This window comes from Cygnus atratus, chromosome 1, assembly GCF_013377495.2.
Source record: "Cygnus atratus isolate AKBS03 ecotype Queensland, Australia chromosome 1, CAtr_DNAZoo_HiC_assembly, whole genome shotgun sequence".
In the NCBI taxonomy this organism is placed as follows: Eukaryota; Metazoa; Chordata; class Aves; order Anseriformes; family Anatidae; genus Cygnus; species Cygnus atratus.
The window spans coordinates 43,473,596-43,491,209 of record NC_066362.1 but is presented as its reverse complement, the minus strand read 5'-3'; the positions used below and the strand labels follow the sequence as shown (position 1 = coordinate 43,491,209).

General features: G+C 50.8%; 1 protein-coding gene across 1 annotated transcript in view; it reads left to right on the top strand.

Annotated features, from left to right (window-relative positions):
• TCF20 (transcription factor 20) overlaps window positions 1-17,614 on the top strand; it is a 120,746-nt gene that overhangs the window by 7,053 nt on the left and 96,079 nt on the right. Inside the window, exon 2 of the mRNA XM_035544157.2 lies at window positions 4,281-4,391. The gene's annotated coding sequence lies outside the window, so the exon portion shown is untranslated. The remainder of the gene's footprint in view (window positions 1-4,280; window positions 4,392-17,614) is intronic.

The window sequence follows — 17,614 nt, the reverse complement described above, 5'->3', positions numbered from 1 at the left end:
GAGGTATGTTTTTCTTCCACCCCCTTGCATGCAGACTCGAGGAAGATGCTGGTGAAGGAGCTGGATAGTTGGGGTCTTCTCAGGAGCTGCCGTTGATCTGGCTGATACAGTGGGTATCAGGTGGGGGCTGTGTGCAGGTGTGGGGGCTGATTGTGCCTTCATCTCTGCAGTCTCCGTTATTTTTTTTATACCTTCTGGATAGAGATATGTATCCTGGCACTTTTGCCTTCCACCTACATCTCTTTCTCATCTCTTGTAAATACTTGCTGATTTTTGTTGCTGTTCTGGCGACTCTTTCCATTGTACTTGCAATGGGTGACTCTCCTGTGCCGCTCAGCCTGGCTCGTGATCATAGGTGTTTCTGCACGCCATTCTTCTCCTGCATCTTTCTGCTGAGTTTTCGTGTTATCTGCCCAGTTTGGGGCCTTCGTGGTTGCAGTGGTCTCTCTGGTGCAGGTGAAGGCATCACAGCTGACTCCAGCAATGCTCCAGTTGCCTTGCAAATGGTGGCAAAATGCAGGAGAGGAGCAGCTGTGCCAGGGCCCTGTTCGAAGCCGCCGTGTCCTCGCTCTGGAAATGCTGAGGGTGCGTTAGAGTTCACGTGCAGGACTGCAGTAATCAAATAGTGTTGAGGGAACAGAGGGAGGAGAGCACGTGGCGGTCACTTTGGATAGATTAGCAAAGAGAGGGTGTTATGGTGCCAGCAGAAGACATCCTTCTGTGGCGGTTCCCAGCCAGGAAATACCTAAAAAAAAAAAGCTGTCCCTGAGGATGAGAGGAAAGCCCGATAGGTCTGTGCTGTAATTAATTGCCCAGATACCACGGGAGGAGCAGCTTGGAGGAGGGAGCTCATGCATGAGCCGGGTGTGGTGTAGAGAGGGAAATGGGAATTTCCTGACTCTTGTTTGCAAAGCTTCAAGTGTAGAAGGAATTTCAGCCATAATAGGTGGAAAGAAAGGCTAAAATTAATAGGTAGTTCCATCTTCTTTTGCACTGCGCGCTCCTGGCTAGTGTTAGTTGAGCATCACTTGAAGCAGCGCAGAGCCTGCTTGGGAACTGAAGACATTAAGCAGAAAGAAGGAGTGAATCTGATTAGCTCTGCTTTTCGTGCATTAAGCAGAAAGACTGACCGAGATGTGATTGCAAACAGATAATAGCAGCGTGCTCGCGCGGCACCGCCATGACCCAGCATATGGGGTGATGGATCTAACCATGCGATGGAGTCATTTCTTGTAAGAGAAGGCGCTTGTTTTTACCTTGCAGTTTCTCTTGGACTTTCTCACCGCCCTGCTCATTGCTGACTGCCATTTTGAGCTCAGCCCCCTGCAATGTGTGTCCTGTGGAGCACCCCGGCCCCAGGTGCTGGCTGTGGCTCTTGTAGCCAGAGGACAGGAGGGAAGGGGAGCTGAGGCTGGAAAGCCCGAGCCATTTCCCCTCATATTTCCAGGAATAATGGGAGTCACAGCTGTCGCTTTTGCCCTGCTGGGAGGTATGAGGGCTTCTGTTGTCTGTGAGCGCTCTGAAAGCGCGAGTATTAGGGTTTGCTGGAAGAAGGTCCTACGACCTTAAAACCCAGGTGTCTCTCAGTGCTACTTATAAATAATAAATAAAAGCTGGCTTTGCTCTGCTGCAGGCCTTCGTGGCCGCTAAGGGCTGCTACACCAGCTGCTTTCTCAGTGCACTAGCAGTGATCCTGGAGGTTTTTTTCCAGAAGGAGCCAGGCCACGGCACACCTGCGCCCTGCTTTGAGTCAGCGGGTGCCTCAGCAGCCCAGGAAGCTGGGGAGCGGGCGTTGCCTTGCCCTGCAGGCGGGTGTTTTTGCCTCGACATGAGCTTTTCCTTGGGCTCTGGGATCTTCCCGTTCTTCCACGTCATTTTGTTTCCTCACAAAGCCCTTTTGGTGCTATTGCCTTGCTGTCCTTGTGAAGGGGATTCCCTCTGGAGCTCCTCCGGGCGCAGTGCCCTGCGGGCAGGTGAGCTGCTTCCAGCCCGAGGCCGCACCTCCACGGGGAAAACTGGTGGAGGCTGGAGTCAGGAGGCTCCGCTTCCACAGAGCACCCAAGGACCCCGAGTTTGCAGTGCCGATGTGGTGGCCTCTTCCCCAAAACAACCCGCTTTCCCTTCTCCCCACCCGAGGCTGTTTTTTTGTTAAGGGAAAGCTGAAACTACCATTTCCAAAACTGGTGTGGGCTGGGGGAATGCAAAAGACGTGGGCAGAGCAGAGCTCGCCGTGAAATGTCTGAACAGAGCAGAGCGTGTAAGGCGCTCACGTGCGTCTATTTGTATTTTAAGGCCAGGAGGGGCGGGGCAGGCCGGCGGTCCTGCGACCTTCTCTCAAACTGCCTTTCCTGCCGCCGCCTCTCCCTGCCCGTGAGGGGACTTCCATTTCCTTCCCGGTGACCTCCCTGTGGCAGCTCCCAGCTCTGGCTCTGAGCTCTGAGCCCAGGCTGACGGTCCCAGCGGATGCGACCGGCCTCCTCCATGCCCGGCCACACGGGAGGTGGCACCTTTGGCACCCTAGAAATCCAGCCGGAGGCATCCGCCTGAAGGCCAGGCCTCGTCGGTGGCACGGACTGGTAGAGCTGCCCGCAGCGAGGTCCCTCGCTGCCCTACCAGCGGGTGACCAGGTGGCACCTCGGCACACACCTTCTGGTGGTCTCCGGCTGTCCGGGGGGGTGACTGCCAGCAGCACGGGGTGCCGGGGGGAGGAGAAGGTATCGACAGTCAGGAAAAACGCGTCGGGTACCGGACAGGGTAATGAACATCTCCTCTCACCACTCGCCCCACGCATCAAAGCGCACTTTAAAAAAAAAAAAAAAAAGAGAAAGACAGAGAGCGTGTTCATCTTTGACCCCCATTAATGGCTGGCTCGGTCTGTGTATGAGTTTTACGAGTCTGCTGCTGCTCCCACAGAGTTTAATTATTTAGCGCGTGAGGCAGAGGCTCGTGCTCTCCCCGCTGAAGTCCCAGGGTTCAGGGCCCGCTGACAGGCCGGCAGGGTTGGTTACAAATGCAGTCAGGCTGGGCATGACGCCGCGTGCTCCGGGGGTCCTAATGGACGTGCGAGCTGCAGCTGCACAGCCCTTGTCGGGGCTGGCAGTCTGTCCTTCTCCGTGTGACTGTTTCGCCTCAAATGCAAGGTTTGCGTCCTTATCTTCAAGGTGCAGGACCTGGGGCAGCCTAAATGATGGCCAGGAGCTGTGGGGTGGGCATGCTGGTGGCAGACCCTGCTCGTCACTCACTCTCGAGTCCCCCAGTCTGTGGCAGAGGCTGTAGGGGCTGCTGTAAGACTCTGGCAGCAATACCTGATTTATCAGTGTTCCCCCATTCCCTGCGGGGGCCTGCCTTCTTTCTGCCAACAGCCCCACAGGTGGGAAGGTGCCCAACACCAGGCCATTGGGGTGGGACGTGGGCTGGTCCCATGGGGTCAGTTGGCCAGCAGGAAGGGTCATGCTGCCCACTCTGGTCTTCTGGCCACTGTTGGAACAGGTAAATTCCTCCTGGGGTTGTGCCGCCTCGTACGGTGGCTGGTCCTGAGGGCTTGCGGTGCTCATCAGCACTGAAGTGAAGTTGGTGCAAGGCTGTTAGTGGAGGCTTGTTTCAGAGCACGAGTGGTTGATGTTGGTAGGCCTAGGTTTGGCTGGTAGCAAAATGAATTCATGGGCAGGCTGGGAAGCCTCGTTTAATGCGGAAAGCTCATGCTGCCTTTCCTTTATCAAGCCCACTGCTGATGAAAATGCCAATTGCAGCAGCCACCTGGCAATAGGATTGCCTGGCGTGCCGTTGCTTCTGAGGGCTGTGCTCGTTGTGCGTGCTGGGGCTCGCTCTGTGCTGCCTGCTGCCGTTTCTTGCCCCGAGCTCAGGGACCACTCAAATCTGTTCTCCTGCCTCCTGCTGCCTGATCTCCCGTTTTCTGCCACCACAGGGGCCAGCACATGCTCTTGTTTGCATGCTGATGCCTATGCCATCCCTATTCGCCATGTTTTGTTTCTTCCCACTCCTTTTCCTCTTCCTATTTTGCTTCTCTTCGTATGGGACTGATGTTTCAAGCCGTGTTGGGAGACCAGGTTGGGCTGAGGTGGCGGAAAGGGGGTGGAGGGGAGGAAGGGGCTTACACTGGTAGATGGCAATTTCTGCCACCAACTAATTCTTTAATCTGTTGGTAATTACAGACCTAGCTAAATCAGCTGGATCTGCTAGACAAATGCCAGGTGCTCTGTGTCCTGTCTCCATATTCTACTCTGTTTTTCTTTTTTTTTTTTTTCCCTGAAAATTAATAGGATTCTGCCCGTTGATGATTAAAACATCGCCTGAAGTTTTGGAATGGATCAGATGCGTCAGTCAAATGCTACCACATTGCGCCCAAAGAGAGGAATGCCATCCAGCTGGGGGTAGGATCCGTTTTTCCTTTCCCCCATCGTTTAGAGTTACTGAAAGCCTTCTTGTTTTTTTTTAATGCAAGAATTTTTACTAGAAAATGCTAGCTTTTAAAATGGATTACTTTATTGTTTGAAAAATTGCTGCTTTCTTTTCTTTTTTGGTATGGAGTAATGTCGTGCATCTAATTTTCAAAATGTTATCAGTAAGCTTGAGTCTTTGTGGGGTTTTGGCAAAGAAAAAAATTCAAATATTGTTGGAGGGAGTTTTTGTGTTTTAAATGAAAAGCAAATCTATTCTGATTACTAAGAGACAAAAATAATTTAACTTTTTTTGGAAAAAATGTCAAAGTTCAGTTTATTTGTCCCAATTCTAGAAATCACCGTAAAATGGACCAATACCCCTGCATAAGCCATTCCCCTTGCAACAGGGGAGAGGAAGAAAAAAGCCATCTGTAGGAAGCCGCATCTTTTTATATGCTGCTTTACGGGTTCTTGGCTGCTGCGGCGGCAGGTATAGCATGAAACCTGGAAGGAGATAAAAGGTCTGGGAGAACGTGAAGCCGGAGCTCTTACAGCATGGGGTCCATCCAGCCCGAGCAGCAAACCGAAGTGGCTTTTTGGCTCCCTTCCATGTGGTAGCGTGCAGCGCCCATTATCCCTGACTGGCACGGCGCTCGGCTGTCTCAGCAGAGTGGCTGCAGAGACAAAACGCTTCTCCAGCTCTCGGAAGCAGGGTGGGCTTCCCAGGTCAGGAAGGAGAAGCGTGTTAGGGTTTGTGTCCGGAAATAACGTCGCTCCCGTGGCACTCGCTTGAAATCCAGAGTTCCTGGTGTTTCGTGTTGCTTTCCCATTCTCGTTGAAATTGCTTTTGCCTCAGAAAGGAAGGGTCTTAAAACTGAGGGTTTCGATAGAGCTCGCTGCAGAATGACTCTTTCCTCCTCGGTATGTAAGCTTCCTGAATGAATGATTTTGAAGTAATGTAATATTTCCCTGCAGGGCCTGCCTCTCTTAAGTCTTTAGACTGTCACGGCAACAGTGAGACTACTAGTGCAATATTAATAATTTATGTGTGTCCCTCATTTTGGACTGTTGTCAGTCATTTCAGCCTCGGCAGGCTGGGGGAGATGAGAAAAGCGTGTCTCTGCTTTGCTGCAATTCTCTCTGCATATCTTCTCAGGGTAGGCGAAGGCTTTCAGTCTCCAGAGAGCGTCTATCTGGAACCTTTTAGCAGTGCTAAATTTACAGAAATAATACCAGAAAATAGCCTAGCGGTGTCTCGTTTCAGTGATCTCTGCGTACAGTTGTACTGCTTACATTGGACTCTGCAGCAAGGGTGGTTCAGACGCTGGTGAGCTTTGCCTGCTTGCAGACGGTGAGGGAGAGGTGACGCCTTTATGGGTCCCTCCTCGGTGATGAATCCAGCCAGGGTTTTGCTGTGCATGTGTGTGCAATCAGTCCCAAATGTTTCTACGCTGCACGCACATAGCTTCCTTCAAAACTAGGCTTCGTGTCCTTGATTCTCCCCCTTGCTCTTTTTTAAAGGGAGGGAGATGGTCAGAGGGTTTGTGTGTTTCCTGAGCGGGTCTTGCTTGAGGCGAGGAGCAGAGGACTCTGAGCACAATGAAAACAGGTCTTCAGAAACGAGGCTGATGAGAGGATGTCACCAGAGGATTCAGTCGGTTTACATACAAACTGCTAGCACGTCCGTGCTTGTGCTGAATTCTGGAGTTCAGTGTTGCAGGCTTTTGCTTTGTGTTAGCTGTTGCCTGAACGCATTTCAGCTCGATGGTCTGCTGGGCACTTCTTGACATCCCGTTGGAAGTGCTGCGCTGCGTTCTGGGGAGTTCTGAAGGTGTAGTGTGCATGAACTAGTCGACTGGTGTTTCAGCAAGTATTCCTGCAGGTACTGAGCAGTTTGGGTCAGAGCAGTTTCCTTGGAGAGGTATGTAGCAAGCGAGTAGTTTGCAAGGAGTGGGAGAGTTAGCTCTGATCTTCTGCTGGTGGTCCACGGTGGTTGATTCACTGCAAGGAATCGGTGACTTGGTTTCTGCGCTGCTGGGCTGTGGATGGACTGACGGATGGATGGGACTTTCTAGCAGAGGAGAATGTTCTGCGAAGAATTTGAGCTGTATCTTAAACCTGAAACAGTTTGGCTGAGGAAACACAGATTTCTAGAATAATTGTTGGGGAAAAATGAATGTTTTTTTTTTTTTTAAACTGGATTGCATTGTTTAAAATTCCGTTTTTGAACGTCTTGGCTTGGAGAAAAATTTGGCTCAAAAATTGCTGTGTGTGTGCAGAAGGATCTGCAGAAAGATTAATGGATAAGAAGAAACTTGGTCTAATTGTTTTGTGTTGCGCTCGTTAAAATATCCTTTCATTTGAGATTTGAATTTTTTGCCATAGTTTGTACCTTTGTAGTTCAAAAATACCCTCCTCCCAGATTCTCTGTATTAAGTCTTCCTGAGAGCTTGTATGTACAGTTTGAAGAAAACAAGACGTAACTAAGTTAAGATTTCTTGAAGCTAAATTAGAATACTTAAATTGCAAATCCAGTTGGCTTGGCTGCTGGTGAATGGTGATAGCTCAGAAAGAAACAAAGGTGTTGTCTTGGTCTTCAGATGGTTTCAGCAATGCGAATTTTTTTTTTCTTTTTCCAGTTGATAAGGGGGTAGAGCCTCACTCCTGGCTCTGCATTTGTATACTTCATCTAATATACCTGTGCATTTTGTAACAAAGGACTTTTTGCAAAGCATCACTGATTTCTTCTGCAAAGCAGAGAAAATGGAGAAGCTGAATGGAAGAGGGTTTTTTTTCTTTTTTTCTCTTTTTTTTCCCCTTTTTCTCCCTCCTCTTTACGAGAAGTTACTTTAAATAGGGAGCTGTTCAGCAGGTTGCAACCAGAATTCTATAATAAGATCTCTGTTCGCTCTCCCTACTTTTTTCACATGCAAAGTTGTGGCTGTAATTATATGACAGCTGCCCCCTTGGCTGACATGCAGCAGATTGAACTGGGGATCTCCAGAGCTGAAAGTGTGAGCTGCTACTCCATGAGCTAAGGCTCTATAGCTGGAGGCTGTAATGATCTATATCCTTCATGACTGAGTGTAGAAGGAGCTGCAAAAAGCACTTGCTGAGTTATGGTGAGTACATGGTACTCCCTGGGTATACTGGAGCCTTTCTTTGAGTGGTTTGTGATAATTGTACAAACTGTTGTCAACTTACGGGTGCTTTAAAATGGCACTCCATTTTGAAGCCGTTCTGTCTCAAATAAAAAATCTTTGCTGTATCATGCTAGTCAGGCGCAGGCATTTGTTGCTCTATGTGTACATTGTGCTGAGTAGAAGGGATCCTGATATTGCTGAGGTCCTTTAATGCTAATGCAATGTAAGTAATTGTTAACAATACTAAACACAGTATGAAAAATTCCACAGCACTGGTGATGTTCAAACAAATTTACCTTTATGCTTTGCCGTAACAATAGGTTTTTCGTAGATGGTGCAGTGGGAGCTCTGTCAAAACAAAGGAAGGAGAAGCTGGAATTGTTGGAATCTCTCCTGTTTCCCAAGGACCAGGAAAACCTGAGCAGTGCCAGAGTGTGCCAGGCTGAGGGAAAATCAAGGGAAGCAGAACCATATGGAGCTTCATGAGTAGTGTCAGCCCGTGGGTAGCTCCTGCAACCAGTGTTGTGGGAGAGGGGGAAGTGTGTTACAAGTTGAGACATTAATTTTGAACTTTGTGGTGTTCTTAACACCTCCTTCCCTGCCCCCCCCCCCCAAAAAAAAAAGTCTTCTGCTAGGCTTAAATGTGGGCATAGTATGGGTTCCTATGAAACTGTACGGTTCAAAACCAAGCTGATATTTCCCCTATTTAAAAAAAATGTAAAAAATGAAATGTTAAGGGAAGACAATTAAACTTTATGTCAATGCCAAGCCAGTCTTTCAGATCTAAAACACTAATGCAAGCACAGTGTGTCAGAAACTTACTTGATACCAGATGTATTTCAAGCAGGGATGTTCTCTGCTGTACGTTAAGATCACTTCCATGTGTGTTAGGTCATGTCCAGCTTCACAAGTGTGACCATGCCAAATCATGGCTTAGTTCACCCCCTTCACCTGAGTTGCATCCTCCACTGCCTTTCTTTGCATGACTTCGTGTGCAGATGGTCAGTGTAAAGATATTGACAGCATGGCGTAAGAAACTGCTATTTCCTCACCTCCCACCTCACATTCCTGGCCTCTCCCATCACTGCCATCCCATCGGTTGTGCTGATGCAACTCTTGGTAGGACCGTAGCATAAAACACCTCAGCGACCTGATGTAGGGTCAAAAGACCCATTCCTTCCAATACGTGAAGTGGCCCAGGCTAAAATGATGCAGTTTGTGGGGCAGCCTTGCAGGAGGCAGTGCTGGCAGAGCCTGGGGTGGGTGGGAGGATGCTTTAGGAGCAGCGGAGGGGATTTAAGTGGGTGTTGCTCCTGGGTGAGGCATCTGGTGGGGCTGCCCCCACCAAGGCTGTCCCGCCAGCCCCAGGGCGCTGCGCTCTGCTGCCTGTCCTGTCACTCTTCACAGAGGTGGCGGGATGAGGCTTGCCCCGCTTCCCCCGGCAGCCAGTTCCACACTCTAATAGACTTCACTGTCAGGAAACATTTCTTGATTGTGCGTTACTCATGGGCGTGAAGCCCTCGGTCCCTGGGCTGACCTCAGCCTGCACCAGTACGAGCGCCGTTCCTGCAGGCACTGCCTGCGGCCTGCCTGTGGCCGCCTCCTCCTCCCGCAGGCGTTGCCGCCTGTTTCGGCGGCAGGCCGCGGTCCTTGGCTGCATCCCCGCCGTCCCGAGCACCGCTTCCAGAGGCAGTCACAGAAGCGTGGAGCTGGGAGCCCACATCAAGGGCCTGGGTCACAATGCGAGGCATGCTAGCCTCTTGGAGCAGGATTTCAAGAATCCAGGCTGCTGGCAAGCCAGCAAGTACAAGCTGATGTAGCATTCATGTGCGTGTCTACCTTGGATGGAGCCAAGTCCAAGGAATCTGTTACAACACAGCTATCCCTTGACCTAATTACATTGCTGTCAAACTCCAGAGCACGGCTGAGACTCCAGCATATCCCTGCCATTATTTTAAAGCAGGGCTCTGCATTTCTTTTACACCACGGTGTTTGTGCTGTCTGTGTTGAAGTGGGTCAGAGAGTAACCCAGCCAAGCCGTTCCACTGTGAGGCTATAGAGGTGCCAACCGTGAGGCTCTGTGGTGAAGCTCGTCAGCTTTGGCATGAGTAGGAGAAGAGTCTGCTGTGCTCTCTGTTCGAGTGGTGGTTCTCTCCCGTGGCTGAGGGCAGCTACCATCAGGTTGTGGTGGCTGGCTGTGAGAGGATGGATGGATTTCCTGGGGAGGGGAGTGTGCGTCTGCTAGGTAGTAATAGTCTGGTTGCACTAGATTTATTTTTTTTACACACTTTTTCTCCCCCCTCTTTAGCACATATATGTTGTTTTGCATGTGTGAACTTCACTTGCTGTCTTCCAAAACCTCTTTCTTTGTTGCCACTTCCTGAACTCCTTTGGTTCCTTATATGCCCTTTCCAAGACAGGATGAGTAGAACAGGTTTTGGTGCTGCAGAGGTGGATATATCTGATTTGTGTCACATCGTTATCAAATCAGAGCTGTTTTCTGGTCTGTTCCTAGTATGGTCGGACATTTTGCTTACTCTCCTGTGTGCCTCTGTGATATTGGTAGACCTCATTATGTGATGTGTCTGTCTTTGTACAGAATGGATGTAATTACTACAGAGCTAGAGGGTGCATGAACTGTGCAGATGATGACCTGTTAAACCATTCACAGCTGGAACGGTTATAAACTTCAGAGATCTGAAGTAGCTTCCTCACTGCTTCCCCTGGTGCCTTCCTCTGCCGCAGGCTGGTCTCTCTGCATCCCTATCCTGTCTCTGTGTCACCCAGTTCATGTCCTGGCTCCCTTCTGCTCCTCACCGCTCTGCCAGGAGTTATTTCTGTGGTTCCCACATACAGTCCCCGCTCCTCAGCTTGCCATCCTCCTCCTTGCTCCTCAGAACAAGCACCTTTCATCAGTGCTTTACCGTCATGCGGCTCTTCTGCACAGCTCTGCTTTTCCTTGTTCTACTGTTTCCTCAAGAGAGATCGTTTTTGCCTTCCCCATTCCCAAGGGGGAAATAAACTTGTGTCTCAGCTGGAGGTGCATAAAACACAGTCACGCTGCCACCAGACTTTATTTTTACATCCTGTTCGGCTCAGGTCACCCCTTTCCAGTTAGTCACTTGCGAAGTATCCCTCCTCCCTGCCCTCCGTTCCTGTGGGGTCTGTGCACCATGCCTTGCTCTCCCGGGGCGAGGTGATGTGCCTGGTGACTCTGAGGGTGCACTTCTATGCATGCTACTTCCCCTGCTACTGCTCCTGAGCCGCTCGTTCAGCGGTGCCCGTGCAGCCAGATGAATGTGCTGCCGCGCACTGGCCTGGAGCAGGGGGTTGGTCTGGATTAAAGCAGTTGGGGCGGCGAGGAAAGCTGCTTAGCCCGGAGAGATACTTGAGAAACAACAGTTTAAGGGTAAGGAAGCTTTGCCTTGAAAGCCCTCTGACTAACACCCCTCTGGTTTAGAAATCCCTCGGTTTAATGCTGAATTGCTGCCTCCCATCCTTCAAGCCCTCATCCCAAAACAGCACCCGGCTTGCTTGAGGCGCAGGGTTGCCACTGCTGGGCCCTGCTCTGGGGGCCTGGGACCTGCTGGAGCAGACATGGATGTGTGTCAGGGTGTGTGAAGTTATCCCTGTTGGGCAGCACCCCACGCTTGGAAAAAGCCTCTTCCCTAATCTTAATTGCCGCTCTTGTTTAGCCCTGAACCTTCTTAGCGTGAGGGGATGTTGCTGCGTCGCTGTTTCTGGGAAATGGAGCGTGGCCCTGGGTGACAGCACAAAACCCTGCGCGTCCCTGCCCGGCTGCCACGAGGGGCTCCCCGTCCCTCCTCTCCGGCTCCTCCGCTCTGCCTTCACGCACCCTTCCCTGCCTTACCCGTCCGTGCGCTCCCAGCTTTGTGCTGTCCTGGGTTTAATTTTTGTTTAAGATCTTCGTTCCTTTAATGACAGCGGGAGCCGAGGGCTGTTCTCTGTGGGGGCTGTGGTGCGCGGCTGTGCTCGAGGTAATGAGACTTGATGAAAACCTCTTGTTACTGTGGCAAGATTTCTTCCTTCTCCGCGTTTAAGAAAAGGGGAGAGGGGGGAGAAAAGAAAAAGTGACAGTCCCTGCTGGGTATGTTAATATATTTTTAATGGCTTGCATGTGGCTAGCTGAAGACTTATTTGTCCAGCCCGCGAGGGTAGCGGAGCAGCGCGGTGTTCTCCTGCGCTCTCAGCTGCGCTCAGCCCGGAGAGGCGACGGGAGGGGGGGCTGGGGGAAAATGTCACCGAAATCCTGATGGTACGGATGAGATCTGCTAGAGAGGGAGTGGGGCTGGCCGGGGGACGGAAAGGATTGGATCCTGGGTGCCTTCTCCCCAAGCCCTCCCCAGATCTTTCTCCCGTTCCGGAATATTCCACCGCCTGCCATCGTCAGGAGAGCAACTGTCTCAGGCGGTGGTACCTCCAGCAGGGGAGAGATTTTTCTGCCATAATTGCCGCCTTTCTGAGGAGAAACAAAAGGGTTTATGCTGGGGGCGGAGGCTGGGGAGGGAGTGGACCAGCGGGCACTCCCCCCAGGGCATGGGTTGGGCCGCGGGCACCTTCCCCTCCAGGCCTCAGGGCTGCTGCTTCACGGCGACCTTCTCGGTCGGGGCAGGGCCGTGCTCGAGGAGCAGGAGAGCTGCTAGCAGGGGATCAACACTGCGTGACCTGCCCAGGAGCGGGGCGAGCAGCACTGAGCCTGGTGCTCGCCTGTGGTGGTGTGGTGGAGCTGCCAGGAGGGGCAGCCCCCAGCTGCAGGGCGGCTGTGTCACAGGTCAGGGAGACTGGCCGAGCCCTCCCAGCCAGGGGCTGTCGGAGAAGTTGTGCTCTCGAGTCCCTGCCCAGCTCCGGGTTGGGTGTGAGAGGCTTTCCAGTAGCCCCTGCCTGGTTTCTCCTCTCCTTGAAGTACCTGTGGTGCTGGAAAACATCCCGCTGTCGCTTAATTGCCCCTTCGTGGTGGCCACATCTCCGGGTGTTCCCGAGGCAGGACCCCAGCAGCTGTGTTTCTGTCTTTATTTTTGGGGGGAATTAAAAATTTGACTGTCTATTTAATTTTGGTGCCAGGGGATGGTGCTCGACTGGCAACTCTAGGGACATCCTTTGTAGCCTGCCCCTGCCAACGTACCAGATTGCTGACTCCAAGCCAAAGTGTCCCTTCTGATTGTAAGTAGCACAAAAACAGTTTGTGGGAGATTTCTCGGAGGATACCGACAGTTCCCGTGCGTTACAGAAGACTGGAAGCACATATGGTGAGTCACCAAGATCTGACGGAGAGGACAGCAACTTGTTAGCCTGCGCTGACTGGAGTGCTTTGCTGGTCTGACCATACCCTTACTTAGATTTAAATTAACTTTCAGCTGGTTTAGGGAAAACCTAGTAGTTGTATCAGGGACACATTTGCATTCTGTGTGAATCTGTCCACGCAGGGCTTTAATGCCATTTTACCCACCAGCTTAAAGTACTTCAGCGTGACTTTCCTGCGGGTCCCCGTGCAGGCAAGCCCTAGTTTTCTGCGAGCGTCCACTGCTTTCTTAACCCAGTTTTCCAGCTGGGCTGAAGTTGCTGACGGCATCGTGACTTATCCAAGAGCATGAGTGAATGTGAATTGGCACAAAATCAAAACCAGAGACCCACCAGGCTCCCAGTCCTGTAAATTCTGGATTGCTGAAGCCCTACTTTCCTTGAGTAGCCAACAATAACAGGCAACTAATATGGTCACATAGTATTATTTTTTCTCAGGCCTCTTGGACTGATAATATGATTATAAAACAGTTGGGAGGTTTTTGTTTGTCTCCTTAAGCGTGCTTTCTAGTGCAGTGTCCAGATTAGTTTTAAAGATGACCCAAAAAGAGTTCGTTTCACGTGGGGCTTGTACCAATTTATTTCCCCCCCAACCCTGCCATGATGGATTTAAAAAATGGTACTGTCATCAAGCCTGATATATCCAAGTCTACAATAAAGAGTAATGTGTGCTCTGTGTTTTAATTTTATTTTTTTGGCTTAGTTAGAGAACTGCTGCTGAGGTATAACGGATGTTTCTGTGAGCTCTAATACTTTAATTGTAGGTAAGAGAGTTTTCCGTCTACTGGCTGTCTTCAGATTAAAACAACTGAATAAATAAAAGTATTTATATAGATACTAGTAAAAGCACGTGAAGACCAACCAGAATTTGGCAGGGGCTGAATAAAATTCCATTTTCTTTCAACATCACAGCTTTCAGTTTCTCGCCATTAAGGACATCACTTCTTGGTGCTCTGATTGTGATAGTTTTTCAGCCTAGAAAAACCTCGCATCTCTAGATGGGAAAGACAGGGGAGGTAAAGGAAATGGCCATCTTTTTGTTGTTGTTTTTGTAGTTCTTTATGTAGTTTTTTAAAAAATAAAATCCCCAAAACAACCAAACAAAAACCAAACCACAAAGTCACAGGTACTCTTTACTTATTTTTAATTTTTAAGATTATTTTAAGGTCATCTCTGGCAATCTCACGACACTGTAACATCCCCTCTGCTAAGGTACGTTGTCATCACTGTGCCTTTTTGTAGGCTTTTCAAGCACTGGCCTGTGCAATGTAGTTTTCTTGCTTTCTAGTTTACTAGGGCAGAGCTGGAGGCACTGATCTGGTTTCACAAGAGGAAGTGATGGGGAGGGTCTCAGAGTATCTCGCTGGTGTTGCACGCAGGTGAAGATGGTCGTGCTGTTTCTGGGAGGAGAAAGGAGACTCATGACTGCTGTGCTCAGTTCCCTTACATGGGGAGAGGAGTGGACACAGCTGGGGTAAGGCATCTGACATGGCTGACTGAGGTCCATCAGGGGTGTCCCAATGGAGCAGCAGGGAGCTTTCTTTGTTAACTTAATAATTCTTCATCCCAGGCTTGCCCCTGCACGTCTTTCCTTGCTCCTGCTCGCTCTGCCCCCTCTCTGGGACCCTGCAGCCCATGAGTTGCGTCCCCCGGCTCGTGGGGGCGGTTGTGGCTGCTGCTGAGCCAGCTGAGCACCGGCCGTCTCCCCGCTCACGGAGCTGCTGCTGGAGTGACATTGTCAGAATCAAGATCAGATTTTAAGCAGGCCCTTCCTCACGTTCCTGAATAATGTACCGGGCTATTAAACTAAATGAAATTTAAGAAATCACCTTGGTCTCCCGTTTGTAGCCAGAGGGGCTGGCCTCGAGCATCAGGTATGAATTACCTATGCGCCCTGCAACCACAGCTTTGAATCCCGGCAGGCCTGACTTAGCCCCGTGTGCTGTGGTCGATAAATTGACTTCCATGCAGCTTATTATGTGGGGCTCTTTCAGATGTGACCTTATTAAAACCTCGAGTCCTCTCTGGACATTAGCAATCCCATAGCTGTTTCCCTAAGTATAGGGGACGGCGTTGCTGCAGTGTCCTTGACAAAATCTCGTTCTTCCCCAAAATCTCTGCCGAGGGGGGCACGTGCTGGGCATTTGCTGAGCCTCAGCTGTGGCTGCAGCACGCTGCTGAGTGAACGGAGGGGCATCAAGAGCGTGTGTCAACCTCGTGCTAGTGTAAGGGGTAAAGCTACTGGCAAGCGAGCTCTTTCCTGGACAGGTAGTTGTGTACTGTACTTGATTAGATTGCAGTGGTGGTGAAATTCCTGTTGTACACACACACAAATAATCTTGGCTGTTGTATCGTTTCACAACCTCAGACACTTCTTTCCTTCCTCCTGCCCCATAGGTTCTTTTCGTGTTGCCTTCAGAGCAGCCTTCTTCTCAGTCTCCTGTTTAGCCTCCCTGTTCTTTACACGCTTGGCCACAAGTCAACGTCAAAATGCCTCTGTGCTCAGATGGGAGTTTAAAATGGCTATGAAATCTTTAATGTGTGGAGCACAAAACTGACTTGCCACAGATGTGTGGGAGAGAGAAGGGAGTGACCTGGCATCCCAGGATGAGGCTGAAGTTGGAGCCTGCTCTTTACTCCCCTGCTTCTCAGCCTCCTGATAAAGCTAGAGGTTTCTGCCAGTGTCACGGCTCTGCTCCTGCTTGCCTACCAGCCTCCTTTTTTTTTTTTTTTTTTTTTTCCCCTGGCCCTTTTAATCCACGCTCAGAGCATCCTGGGTGGTGTACAAGTGGAGAAAAGGTCTTTGTACCTGAATTTGGCTCTTTTGTCAGGGGAGAAGAGCAGAGGAGCGCTCAGGGCAGCAGCCCTGGCTTTGCTGCTCCTGTTCGGATGCTCTGCCAGCTGTAAAACAGGGCTGCGGTGACCCGTGGGGCTGGAGGACGTGTTCGTACGGGCTGCAAAGCGCTCTGCACCAGGAGAAGGAAAGGCTGGGGAGTGACGGCTGCGGAGCTGCCCCTGCCCTGTAGTAGCAAAGTGGAATTGGCACCTTGGGCTTTGCTGGGAAGTAGAGGGCGAGAGCTAATAAAAGCTCAGTTTCTAATCTGTTTTGGGGGAAACTCAGAGCAGCAGCAGAAGTGCTGGAGCTGCTGATCTACAGATTGCTGTGGCTTGGCTTAGTCTCGTTTCACATTATAATGATTTTCTGTGAGCGTGTGTGTGTGTGTGCGCGTTAATGAAAGCTTTGGTTCAGTACAAGCTGTTATTACTGGACCGTGATTTCTTGGTCTCTTTCACAAGCAAGTGAATTTTCCCAGTGTCCCGCCTCTCTGTATGCACATGCGTGCACATGTGTGTGCTCTTCGGGATCTTTCAGGATGGAAAGTGCAGTGGAAATGTAAAATACTATAATTACGTGCAGCGATCATTTCTATTTTTGCTCTGCAGTCAGCTTGGCAAGTGGAACTCTGTGTCTGGGCAGTCTCATATCTGATCTGATCTATTTGTCTGTGCTTTTTTGCATTGTGGTTTACAGCTCAGCAATTGAAAACTTCAAGATCACTTAAAGATGGAATGGGAGCGTGCTTCCATCGAGCTTTGCAAAGGCCATTTCTCCTCGTGCAAAATAACGGGCCTAAATGACTTGACAGTGCCCCCTTTTAAATCTGCCGCTTGGTTCCTGAGGGGCGGGGGCGAGGAGGTGATGTATAGGTCTTCCAGGAATAACGGCAGTGTTTTGTGCTCCCCCGCGGCTCTGCGGCAGTAGCTCACTGCCTGACCCTGTTAGCAGAGCTGTTCTGTCATCGCCGGCGAGTCAGGTGTGCAGCCGGGCAGGGGACCTACACGAATAAGAACGCCGAGCTGGGGGATGCGGCGGCTGCCAAGTGGGAAAAAAATAAAACGGCGCCGGGGAGGAAGAGACGGTGGTAAAATAATAACAATAATAAAAAATCCGAGTCTTTCCTTCCTTCTAGGTCCCTTGGAGGCGGAAGCTTCAGAGTTGCGGGTCCGAGGGACTCCGCTCGGCGCTGCAGAGGGAGGCGTGGGGTCCCAGGCGTGCGCGTGTCTCTCCGGGTGAGCCCTGGGCTGGTGGCGCACCAGCGTCGCGCTCGCAGGAGCCGCGCTACCGCCGGAGCCTCTCGCGGATGGGATGCAAAGCCGAGGCCTTGATCCATCGATTGTTAAAGATCCCCCTGCACTTTTCACGAGATCAGGGGAAAATAACCTCAGCGTCCTGGCCCGATTCCAGTTCATTACTTTCTGCCCATCTAAAATTTCCCCTTCCCCTCCCCCTGCCGCTTATCCTGGAGAAGTTATCATTTGCTTCCTCTCCTAATGACTCACGGGTAATGCTGCTGGCACACAACCGAGGCTTTATTTCATCCCAGCGATGAGGGAGTGATCCCTGCGATTCGGGGTCTTTGGGCTGAAAGAGGTGCTATGGAAACACGGAGATGTTTGGAGTACACACACAGACACAAAAGCACGGTTGGTTCCTGTTCCCTTCGGTCGCTGTTTCGGAACAGGTAAACAGGCTTTCCAGCTGCATCTTCCAGCTCCATCCAAATCATAAATGCGCGTGTGTCTTCTCTGTGTGTGTGTGTGCGTGTGTGTGCACGCAAGCCGGTCTCTCCCCCCCTTCCGTCTTGGAACAAGAAGAATGTGTCAAGCCCTCTGGCTGCAATCCAGGACTCTCCGTGGAACTATAAATCGACCCGTCAGGGAGGGGGAAAGAGATTAACGTTGGCCGTCTTC